Below are 12,989 nucleotides of genomic sequence, written 5' to 3' on the forward strand. Positions count from 1 at the left end.
GCAGCTTCGAACCAGCTTCCCGCGGACTCTGTGTTGATTGCATCGTTTATGCAATCGATCCCTAGGGCAGTGAACGTGGATCTCCGAATTTTTGTATTGGTGGCAAAGCCAGCTATACATGAAACTTTTGTAATCAAGAGAATAGAATGATTTACTTTTTGTTGTCTTGTGAATGAAATGGATTAATTTAAAAATTTTAGTAGTTGTTGAATAAGTTATCCTTTTTTTAAAGAACAAGTATCCTTTTCTTAATTTGTGTTGTTTGGTCATTACTCTTTCATTTGTGCCTTAATTCACTTCTGGTACTAGTATTTGTGGATTATAAGAAAGAGCCATTACCCAATTTCTGGATTTTTTTTTTGTGCTGACAGTTGTTAAAATGGTGTGGGTTCAGCGGCTGGAGAATATCAACCAATGTCTTGAATTGGTGTGGGCAATGCTAGATTTGTAGCAATATTGATGAGTGAGATAAATTAGGTTGAAATAAGATCTTTAGTTTAGGTGGATTTAGACGGTTTCTGGCTGATGCTGCTGCATTAGAGTTCATGTGTGTATATTTTTGTTGCCTTTTGGTTTTAGAAGGTAAGCCAACTTCAGTGTTTTTGTGTATTTTTTCCCTGTTGAAATTGTGCGGCTATTTGAAAATAAACCACAAATTTTGACTTTTCATTGTAGGTAGGCCAGGCCGTCTGAAATTGTTAACAATATGATCTTGGTCTGATTCAATCTCCCTCATTCGATTTGATTTGATTCAAACTTCTTAAAGTCATATGAAAATAATTGTCATCTTCTCAAACTAATTATGATCAACTTCTCAACTTAATTTCAAATATTTTTATCAATAAAAAATTTTAAAATATGATTAAAAATTTTCAAATTAAATTTAAAATATAATTAATTTATTTTATTAAAAAATATTTAATAATTTTTTTAGAAAATTATTATTTCTTAAAAATTATATTTGATAAATAATGTAATTAAAAAATGTTCAAAATACCCCTATATTTAACACCATTAGATTCAATATTAGATGTTAGAATCAAAATGATTCTATTTTGAGGAGTTAAGGGACTAAATTTGTCCCTCAAAATAGTTGGGGACTATTTATCAGGGGTGTCAATTCGGGTCAACAGGTCGGGTTTGGGTCGATCCTGGAACTGACCCGACCTATTCGGGTCAACCCGAACCCGACCCGTTTTTAAAAACGAGTCAGGTTTCTGGACCCGAACCCGACCCGATTCGGGTCTGGGTCAACCCGACCCGACACGAATGACCCGGGGTTGACCCAAAATTGCTAGTTTTTGGGTTAAAAATTGGGTCAATCTCGGGTTTTCGGGTCAAAAACGGGTCAATCTCGGGTTTTTTGGTCAAAAATGAGTTTTCGTGTCACTTTTGGGTCAATTTTGGGTCAATTTCGGGTTGCTGGGTCAACCTGAACCCGACCCGATTTTTAAAACTAGTTGATTTGTTGAACCCGAACCCAACCCGTTTCGGGTTCGGGTTGAACCGAACCCGAATTTTTTCGGGTCAGGTTCGGGTCGTGTCAAAAATTGACACCCCTACTATTTATGCCTCACAAAGAGTTGATGGGCTATTTTGATCATCTTCTCTATATCATTATGCACTTTGTCTGGTCTATTTTTCCACGCAACCATTCTCATACTCTCATTTCTGCATGCTTAATTTTCTTTTTGACCCTTATAATCTAGCCACGTATTAAATTCATTCAGCATGTAGGTCTTTTATCTTTCTATAAATTTTCTATTAAGTCTCTATGTTCTCTTATGACAAAGCACTCTAGACGGCGCTCAACTTTTGTCCTAACATTTGAATGCTACATTCCTTAGAACTCATTGTTTTTACATCGAGGATTTTATTCAAAGGATTTGTACTTTTTTGAACTTCAGTTTTCTTAGGTTTTTCTTTACATGCAGCAAAATCTTCATCAAAGCAATTGAAATGCTATTATTCACCTCATGAACATGCTTGGTTCCGTATTCAAGTAAGTTAAAGCCGGTATAATGCTGCTGGCAGAATAGAATCTGGAACGTCATTCAATCTAATAGAATTTAATCAAGTTAATATGAAGGATATGGAAAATGCAAAGATTCTGTATTTGTTACCCATATTATTTTAATGAGGCCCTGACTTTTTATGTTAACATAAATGTTTCATGAATCACTTGCAATATATCAATCTGGACTTCCTGAATTTATTGCAGATTATTGTATGCGAGCCATTTCACTGATAAGGTTTAATGATTTTAGAGTTACAGGTACAGGGAAAAGCGCTGGGATCCCAAACAGCTTATTGGATCAGGTGGAATGCCATCCTCGCATTCGGCAACTGTTGCAAGCCTTGCAATAGCTATCGGAATCCAAGATGGCTTTAACAATTCCTTGTTTGCTGCATCCATGATATTTGCATCTGTTGTAAGTTTAGGTTTTTTTTTTTAAAATATGTTTACTTTTGTCTCAAGGTTATTAACGTTTCTACAAACTCTTGCTTGTTATTCTTCAGTCAAAATAGTACACAGACTATTCCTTTGGCCCTGGTGTAAGATAAGGTAGATTTTTTTTGGTAAAGTTAAGTTTCTTTCCAGGATTGCTGCTTGTTTGTTCAAGTTGTAAATTAGGATTCAAAACTTCAAATTACTTGCTTCCTAGAATATTAACTTTAATTACATCTCACAAAAGCATTAATGTCTGTAGAAGGCTTCGTTTAGTATACCTTTCTGCTTCCTTGAATAATAAAACTAATTTTCAGATGTCTGGAGAGACAACTGAGACAAAATCCATTTATAGTTTAGATGGCTTCCCGCACATATACATAGATTTAGATTTGTTATGTAATTGATTAATCAATTAACGTTGTATTTATTTATATACTCATGAAGATTTGGATATTTTCTTATGTTTATGCGAAATTCTAATACCCATTTTGGTTATTCAATGAACTCATATTAGTGCCACAATATTTTCTTACCAAATATGCACAATATATTCTTATAGTAATTGAGACTACAAACATAACTAATTTATAACCGAATAATCATTTGCTTTACCTTTAACACTTCACAACACTATATACCACAACACAATCTGGGTGTGCGGGCCTCATGTGATTTTCTTAAATTTGATAGAAAATGAATAAATCTTTGAAATGCTAAAACTATGGATTGTTTTATTAATTAAATAATTAATGTCTATCATTGGGGGATGATTATCTTACACCATTGAGGAGACTAGAAATAAGCAATTTATAATTGCTTATTGTCTTTAGAAAGTTGCTATGGTTGAGTACATCTTCTTGTCATTCTATTTTTTGCTCGAATTATTATACTGTAAACTACATTTAATTTTAGTATGAAAAATTAGAACATTATTCTTACGGTTTAGTTTTATACAATTTTTCTTAATGTGCACGGTTTGGAATGGCAGGTGATGTATGATGCTTTTGGTATTAGATTCCATGCTGGAAAACAGGCAGCGGTATGTTTCTTATTCTTTAACTTTAATGCCATCTTAAGTAAATGATAACGTTAGAGCTTAATATTTATTTTCCATCCACTAACTTTAAGATCTGAGTTTGGATTTTTTATAGGTGCAAGGCCCTATGATTAATTACCGTTCTCAATAACAAGATAACATTTTCGATTAAGGTTAGTCGCTAAATAGATACGGAGTATTTAGCATATGGTAGCAACGGAATTAGGTATTTAAAATTAAAAAAAATTTACTGTGCACTTAAGGCAGATGGTGAGGGTAATGATGATGAACCTGATTAAGATCCCCTGATATCATTGTCCCGAGTCATCATGGTCACAAGTCCACTTAGTTAGAGGAGGTAGTCAACCCATCCTAATTAAAGGATCATTTTAATTAGCCATGTGTTGCTTCGTATAATTGTACTTTATAGACTTAGGATGAGTGTTTTTCAAAGGATGAATCCAAGTCAACTTTAGATAACAGAGGGCTTTGTATCCTATCAGTTTCCTTATAATTTATTACTCAATGAAAGTTAGCCATTGGGGAACATACGGTCTTTTAGCCATGACCATAATAAGCCACTAGATTAGAGTATCGCAATCATAATCGTTTACCACCTGGAGCCCTTTTGACCAAACCACGAGTTAGAGGACTAGTCATAACCATACCATGTAAAGTCATCTGGCCAAGATATGGGTTTTATGGAGTTATCTAGCTAAGACACCGGTTAGAGGACAACTATTATGTTTGTACTGACATGAAATTATTTGAGAATGAATTTGAGTTATATTCTTGACTGAACAGTTGATTTTTGTGAGCTACAATTATTCTTGAGATCATCGCCATCGCCAAATAGTTGTGGAAGATGAATGAGTTTTTCTTTAAGTTATTAGATGATTAATTTTATTTTTATTAATATTAAATTTTGAAAGATCTTGAATTTTAGAGTTTCAATGAATTTTAAAAATTAATCCCTTTGGTTGATATTATAGCTTTTAAATAAGCCATCTTCAGGGTGACTAATGTGTCATTTGAAAATGTTTGTATTTTAATAATGTTGGGAAGCATTTAAAAGGTAAGAGTCCCCTTCGATTGAGATTATGATTCAACACGATCATCATTAAGGATTTAAATAATTGGTTTTGTCAACTTTGCTCGCTCATTAATAGAGGATTGGGTTTGATTACTGATATTGTGAGTTATTGTACAAACGCTGAGGACCAAGAGCTATTATTTTTATAATTAGTTTCATTTAAAGAATCTTTAAAGGCCTAAAGTGAATTTTAAAATTAAATATCTTGACAGATTTGTGATTAGTTGTTCACTTGTTAATCCAAGTCATGTTAACTCCAATCCATTCAAAAAGGAGGATGAAATTTGAATATTTAATCCGCATAGTATTCTCAGACATTTAGATTAGAAGTTTCATATGGCACTCGGTGCACATGCGGATAATTAATTTGAAGATAGAGTTTTAAATTGCTAAGCTTTTATCCCCACGCAAAATTCTCAGACATTTGTGTTTGCATATTTAGCACGTTTGTTAGAGCACATGTAGTGTATTGAATTTTTTTTTTAAATTAAAATGCACGATTTTTTATGCGTTCACATGATGCACTTGCACACATTTTGATGCATTTATATAATGTGTTCACATACTTTTTAATGTAGTGCACATTGTTTGTAGTGTTACAGGCATCTCGATATAATGACTTGCTTCTTAAGGTGGTAACAATCTTCTTGGGGTTATCGCTTGCTTCCCAATGCTATTGCACACTCCTAGTGGCATCAGCTCGCTTCTCGATGCATGGCTTCTAAATTTAGGAAATTGTATATTAATTCATGAGGGGGATTTTAAAATATTTAAATATCATCATTTGCGCAAGTGATTATCATTGGAAAATGCTTAAAATTTTGTTAGGATTCAAAATAAGCCTTATGTCCACTTGTGCAAGTGTTGTGGATTCGGTGGCTTTATTTTGAACCTTATTTGCTTGCATTTCATTTTAGATATTTTAATTTGTATTTTAATTGCTTTTATTATTTAGAGTTTGCAAGTCCATGGTTTCCTATAGCATTTTTTCTTAAGTCCCAAAATTCAGTAAAAATTCTTGCAATCTCCCAGCGTTTCCTCTATTTAGTGAAAATTTGGGGGGTTGGACCTAACGACCATGCTAAGAAAGCGCATATGGTTGTTGTCGAGTGCCACCGCGACAAGAATTCTATAATCACGTCACGCTAAGAAAGGTGTGTATAGAGTACTTGTTGGATCATGTTTTGTTCGGTGAAGTAATGTCAGGTTGTACTTTATGCCACTTGTAGGCTTAGGAGCCTGTGAGGAGAATGTAATGAAATCTGAATACAGGAAAAGGAGAGATGATAGAGGTGGATTTAGATGAAGTCTTTCTTATCCAAGCTTGAAATACAAGAGTAGTTGAAATAGGAGCTCAATATTATGGAGCTTAAGCTTTGTAAGATAAATGATATAATACATTAAGGATTGCAAATCTTTCTTTTCCCTTTTTTATCATGCTCTTCATATTCTATCTATGGTTGTAGGAGAGTTCATGAAGTTTTGGAAGAAGAGATAGGAGGATCCTGGAGTCTCGATCATTCCTATTAACGACGAACGGCGCACCAAGGCGCAAAGGTCTCTTTAGAGCCATGGCGCATAGCGCACAGCGCGGCTCGTGCTTTTTAGAACATGGCGCAAACTAAAAAAGAATTATAAAATAATAAGCATGAATATGAAATATCATTAAAAATGAAAGACAATTTATCATAATAATGAAAAATAATCATAACATATATAAGTTCGAGTAAGAAACATCCCAAAATCTCATAATTCAAATATTACAATCTTTTTTTTAAAGGTCAAATAAGAATTTAATCTATTCTTCTTAGGAATCATCATCATTAACAAATGTTAAAATATATTCATCAGCATTATCTCGTACTTCATAAGCCTCTTCATCACCCTCCTCATCCTCATTCTCAATTGCAACATCATGCCTAATTGAAGATTCATTCTCTTTCCCTTTAGATATTTCCCGAATATTATAGCTTTTATCATAAACACCAGTAGACTTAGTAACACTTGTCCAAGTTAAATCTTCTTCTCCAACAATAAAGTCATTTTATTCATCAGACTCATCATCTAATTTTCCTGTTAGTCACTCATTTGCGTCATCTATCTCAGTCAAAGAAATAGGATGAATCACATCACAATGATTGAATCTCCGAATCAGTGCTCTATTATATTTCACATAAACTAAATCCTTTAAGCGACCATGATCCAAGTTGCTCCTTTTGCTATGAAGCTGCAAATAAAATATTATTACATTACTATATTATAATTTATAAACATATATAAAATAGCAACACATACATTGTAAAGTACTTACATGTTCAAAAATAATCCAATTGCGTTCGCATCCGGATGAACTACATGTTAGACTTAGGACTTTGATAGCAAAGCTTTGTAAATTAGGAACTCCTTGTCCATATGCCAACCACCAATCAGCTGTAAGAATTGAATTTTTTTTTTCAATATTATATACATGCAAATCAGTCTTAATTTCTTTGTAAATAATGATACCTGGAGATCGGGTAATTCTTTGTCTTACAGCTGGAGGAATACCAAATAGTCATTTACTTCTAATGTATAAACTTAATTCATTACTGATTTTATCTTTTTCAGCCACATCTTGAGATAATATTCCAATATATTGGTAAAGATCATCAGCTATTTTCTTATTCTTGGCAATATCAGGGTTATTGAAGAAATATTCAGGATTTAAAAAATGTCCCGCTGTATGTAGAGGCCGGTGTAATTGCACTTCCCATCTTCTATCAATAATTTTAAAAACTTGATCATATTTATCACTGTTATTGAAGCTTACAGCAATTGCCTCTTTTGCTCTATCCATTGCTTCATATATGTAAGCCATTGGGGGTTTCTTCTCTCTATCAACCAATATAAGAACCTTTAATAAAAGACCAGCTATTTTTAAGGCATACACTATAGTGATTCAAAATGATTGTTGTAAGATTATATGTTGAGATTACTTTGCTTTAGCCTCTTTCGCATAAGGACCCAAGATAAACTCCTCACATGTAAACATTCTCTTCAAATTCATTTGTTGTTGATGAAAACGTTATAAAGTTAAGAAAGCTGTTGCAAAACGAGTCTTTGCGGGTTTGACAAGTGCTCTTTTATTTGTGCACCTTCTCATTAACTCTAGCAAGCGAGGCCTAGAATATATAAAATTGTATACTGCCACAGCTTTTTCAAAGCATCGCCTTAACTTTTGAATTTTGAACATGTCCTCCATTATTAAATCCAAATAGTGAGCAGCACAAGGAGTCCAATAAATGTGAGGATATTTGTCCATCAATAATTTTCCTGTTTTGTCAATATAATTTAAGTTAAGATATATAAAAATTCTTCGTCAAATAACACAGCTTAAGTAAAAACTAAAAAGTTGTAACATACCTACAAGAACATTTTCAGATGCATTATCAGTGACTACTTGGATCACATTATATGGTCCAATAACCTCGATATACTTGCAAAATAATTCAAATATTTTCACAGCATTCTTGGAGAAAGAACTAGCATCAATTGACTCTATAAATGAGCTACCTCTTGGACAATTAACAAGAAAATTGATTAAGCTTTTCCCATTCCTCGACGTCCATCCATCTGCTATTAGAGAACAACCATATCGTATACAATCTTCTTGATGGCGTCATAATAGCTCATGTGTATGTCCAATCTCTTTCTTCAAATAAGTAACTCGTACCTCATGATAACTAAGAGGTTTCATACCAGGTCCAAACTGTCCAAGTGACTCCACCATTGCAGGGAAACTATCATATTTCACAGCATTAAATGGAATCCCAGCATAATACATCCATCTACTGAACACTTGAATAGCCCTTCCCCTCATTTCTTTTTTTGCTGCATCCATTTCTTTACTAAACCATCCCTTTCTATGCTTTACTACATCTTCTGGATTTGGTGTAAGGAAAGTGTCTAACGGACCTTTAGGTCGCGATGTTTTGAAGATAGAAGTAGATGTCGAACTTTGACTAGATGTGTTAGATTTATTTGTCCGTAACATTTTGGATGGTCCAGCACCTAAAATATCATCTCCCATCGCATCAAAATCTTTTCCTTTTTCTTCAGCAAGGTTAACATTTGATGTGTCATTAAACTATTATTTTAAAACTTTTTTTTCAACATGGATGCCTTAATTTCAAATTTCACGTGCTCGGGACAGTTAGAGCACGGCCTTGCATTCCTAAAACCCCCAACAAGGTGTTGTTTGTGTCGTGTAATTCATCTTTTTATTTTTTTACCACAAAAAATGCATGTCACACTATTGTTGTCGGATTCATTTGTCAGAATAACATATTTCCATGTTGGATCTTATTTTAAAGATTGAACTGAATCTGACATTTTATGATCACCTAAAAGTAAACAAATTCAAAATCCTTCCAATAGTGAAAAATATGATTAGAAATTTGTTATTGAGCATAATTATGAGAACTTGCTCAAATATAGTAGCTCTAAATACAAAGATAACTCATGCCAATACATCTTAATTTTGTTTCACTTGCAACAAATCATCAAACTAATTAAGCAAGTCCCATTAATTTTGCTTAAGCTACTTCATTTTTTTTTTGAAAATCAAGAAAATAGTAATGTTAAAAGAGGTATTCTATATTATCAATCCACTCGAAAATTTCCAACATTTACATCTCCCATTTAAGGAATATAATTTTAAACTTCATAAGATTTATATTAAATTTGACCACAACCATAATGTGATTCAATTTAATTTGAATCGTTTAATAACTTTTCATTGGCCCAATTAATATATCATACTTCTAGTTGATAACTTGATATGATGATGCAACCATCAATTTTGATACAAATTTTTAGCAGGTAAAGATTCTTAATGCAACGAGTTAGCATGATGTATAAAAACACATAATTTTGACAAGAAATTTGTAGTTCAAAATGTCAATTAAAAAATTATTCTGAAACTTTTGATAAAACCTACAAATAAAAGAATTTGTATCAAATAATGAATTAATTATCCACAAATCAAATTGAATTTAGCAAAAGTTTTTTGACAAGAACCACACATGCTCTCAAAATGGAAGTATGTGCCATTGAACAAAGTCGTGACAAAAAACAAAAAACAACGAAAAAACTGGGCTCAAAACGGCGGAACAAGGCTCAAAAGGTCGAAACAGCGTTCAAAACGGCGAGCTCCCTCGACAAAAAAGAACGAACAAACTCCTTACTCTCCTACCTGCTTACCTGAACCGGAATCCTCTGTATCCTCTTTGCGAGCTCCTTCGGATTAACTCGGCGGAATCACCGATTGGATTCGACGGAGAAGGCTGTGAGATGTATTCGGCTAACATCACGAGTGAATGGCGATAGCAGCGAACAGCGCAATCAACCACTGGATTCGGCGGAGAGAAGAAGGTGGATTCGGCGGAAGCAGAGAGCCAGAGAGGGTTTCGTGATATTAGGGTAGCCCGCATGATAAGTAGAATATTATTTTAACATAAAAATAAATAAATTTATAAAATGTTCTTAAAAATACAAAATATTCCTAAACACAATTTGGCATGCTATTGTGAGCCTTGTGCTACGCGCCATGGCGCACATAGCTCGCGTTATTTTAAACGCCTGCGTCGCGCCCTGCCGTGCGCCACAGCGCACGCTATTTGGTTCCATTGATAGCTATGGTCTCGATCTCTCCTAATCTTTGAATCTTTTATTCTCCTTCAAACTCCACCATTTATAGGGTTCGGAAGGATGTAGGAGTCATTACATGGTAAGTAGTTATCCCATCATTTGGTAGTAATTTTTCATTCGATGACGAGCTAGCCTGCGATTGGAGGAGTTGTCAAATAGGATTAGGTGATATTAGTAGTTGCCTCATTAAGGTGGAATAGGGCGAGTATTACCTGACTGTTATTGATGAAAATTGGTGGGATGGTCTTAGTTGCCTCATTAAAGAGGAAGGGAAAGCAGTATCTGGATGTGATCCTCATATTAGTATGAGAGGGAAATCTCTAAGAGTGATAATGTGTATTAGTGGCTCCTTGCTATGTCGAGCATGGATGGACAATGATTTGTCTGGTTGAGAGAGATACTTGTGAGGCCTAGGATGGAGTGTGTCCTATTGCTCGACCTGAACGTAACCTGTAAGACACTTGTAAATGGGTACCTACACAGGTATATATTCATGGGTGTACATTTAGTTCTCTGATTTATGTGACCCTTTAATGATATGGTGTCGAAAAGGTCAGATAAATGGCAAACTAGAAAAGAGGGTTGTTGTTGTTTCTGAGGGAGTTACCAAGAGGCGACTAAGGAGCGGTTCACTGATAAGGTGTCTAAGCAACCATTGGCCTCTTTCACATTTACCATGTTTATTGAACTTACCTTTACCCCTGTGTAGATTTTGTTGATTGAATTTGTTGAGAGGCTAACAACTCTGGAGTCGTCGGCCAATAACAAGTGTGCAGTCGAGCTTGGATTTGTCGAGAAGGAAGTTGTTGTTGTGATGGGCGCTATGATAGGGAAGTGTCGATCGTATGAAGCTGTATGGACTCGATGGAGGCCGAGTTGTTGGCATTGCTTAGACAGGCTAAGCAAGAAAGTTTTTACCAGGGTGTCTGATACATCATGGAGTACCTAGATCAAATGCACAGACTTACACTGAATATAGAGAAAGATCTAGTATTGGAGCTTGCTCTATGCGGTTACCGTATCGGATGATGATGATTTTTTTAAGTATTTATCAATGAGCTTGGTCTTGTAAAACGGCGTAGAATGTTGGTCATTAAAAGAGAAGCATAATTTTAAGTTAAGTGTTGTTGAGATGAGGATGCTCAGGTTGATGAGTGGATTTACTTTTTAGAGATAGTGCTCATGAAAAGGTTGGAGTAGCTCCAGTGACAGTAAGATTAGAGAGAGTTGCCTTAGATGGTTTGGTCATGTAAAACGGCGGCCTTTTAATGGCCCTATTAGGAGAGTAGATGTATTAGATTTGGCTTATGTTAAGAAAGGTAGAAGTAGATCTAAAAAGACTTTGTTAGAAAATATTAGAAATGACATTTCTTTATTAAGTCTAAATGAGAATTTGACTCTTAACATAGCACAATCTAGAAAAAGAATTCATGCAGCCGACCCCACAGTGGGATAAAAGTTTGATGTTGTTGTTGTTGTATTCATCTAAGAGCTTGGACATGTTGGCCTTTGTATGAGTAAAATTCTTGATTTATGAGGAAATTGAACGCGACTTGATACCCGAATAAAAGGCTAGGTGGTTGAGCCACGAATTCTCAGTGACTGCTAGGCTCGTAATGATGACAAGAAATGGTGAGGTCTTTCCGCATTAATTTTGATTTGAGGTCCCTTGGATCTCATGCGCTAAGCTCTTGATTATAAATAGGGATGGTATGATCCTGAGTACGGATCTCCATTTTGTCTCTTTTTGTCTTTCTCGATCAAAACCATTAAAAAATGTCAGGCCCATGCAAGTGTGGGGATAAATTCTCTTGCGAGAGGAATCTGCCTAAAGCTCGATTGATCGGCAAGTACCTTGATTATGTGTTTAAGGTTTTTTGCTTCTTCCATGAGGTTTTTTCTGTTTGAGTGGTGGCAAAGGACAAGCGAATCAACTCGTCGTTGAACGGGGAGCTGGTCGTTCCTATTGACCACCTGACGTTGCGGCTGAGGTTTCTCATGTGTGCAGAGATCGAAGAAGTATTAAATTTCTACGGGATGGTTCCTGCTCAAATGCTGCCCAGCTTTGTCGCTGTATTGATTTCCTTTGCTTCTTGGTTACGAGAACGGAATAATGGAAATATGCTTTCTCTTCTCCTATTTCTCCTTCTGCGATCCAAAACCTCACTTCACCTTTTCTTTTTTCTTTTTTTTTTTTCTTTTTTTTCTCCCAAAACCATTCGTTGCCTTGGCCAACGACTACCTACCACATCAAGTGGCCATCCGCTGGCCTTGTCAACGACTATGTTGGTTTTTATTATTTTCCTTTGTTTATGTTCGATTGTGCTAGTAATTTTTTATATAATAGCGAGTTTTTAAAATTTTCTCAAACTATTGCTAAATCCATGGCCCTATGGTAGAGTTGCAGACTCGGTAACCTCCATGTGCATAAGTAGATGTTGATTCTAATTATGTATGTATTGAACAGTAAACCACAATTCAAATCCAAATAACATCATCTTACCATTTTAGAGATCCGAGCCAATAAAAAACATAAGCTAATTGACATGGCAAGAAATCAGCCCACTCTGAAGGCCCAAATGTCAAAGCCGAAATCACGAAAGCTTAGAGAATAAAAAGCAGTGGTTGCACCTTCTTCAAAGCCGAACTAAGGCTTCGTTTTGGTCAACTTTCTCAATGATTTTTTTTGAACCTTCTTCAAAGCCAAACTAAGGCTTCGT

The 12,989-nt window shown here is 34.9% G+C and overlaps 1 pseudogene; it reads left to right on the plus strand.

Moving 5' to 3' along the window:
- LOC110110218 overlaps positions 1-12,989 on the plus strand; it is a 40,023-nt pseudogene that overhangs the window by 16,842 nt on the left and 10,192 nt on the right.

The sequence above is a fragment of the Dendrobium catenatum genome, unplaced genomic scaffold, assembly GCF_001605985.2.
Source record: "Dendrobium catenatum unplaced genomic scaffold, ASM160598v2 fragScaff_scaffold_1446, whole genome shotgun sequence".
In the NCBI taxonomy this organism is placed as follows: Eukaryota; Viridiplantae; Streptophyta; class Magnoliopsida; order Asparagales; family Orchidaceae; genus Dendrobium; species Dendrobium catenatum.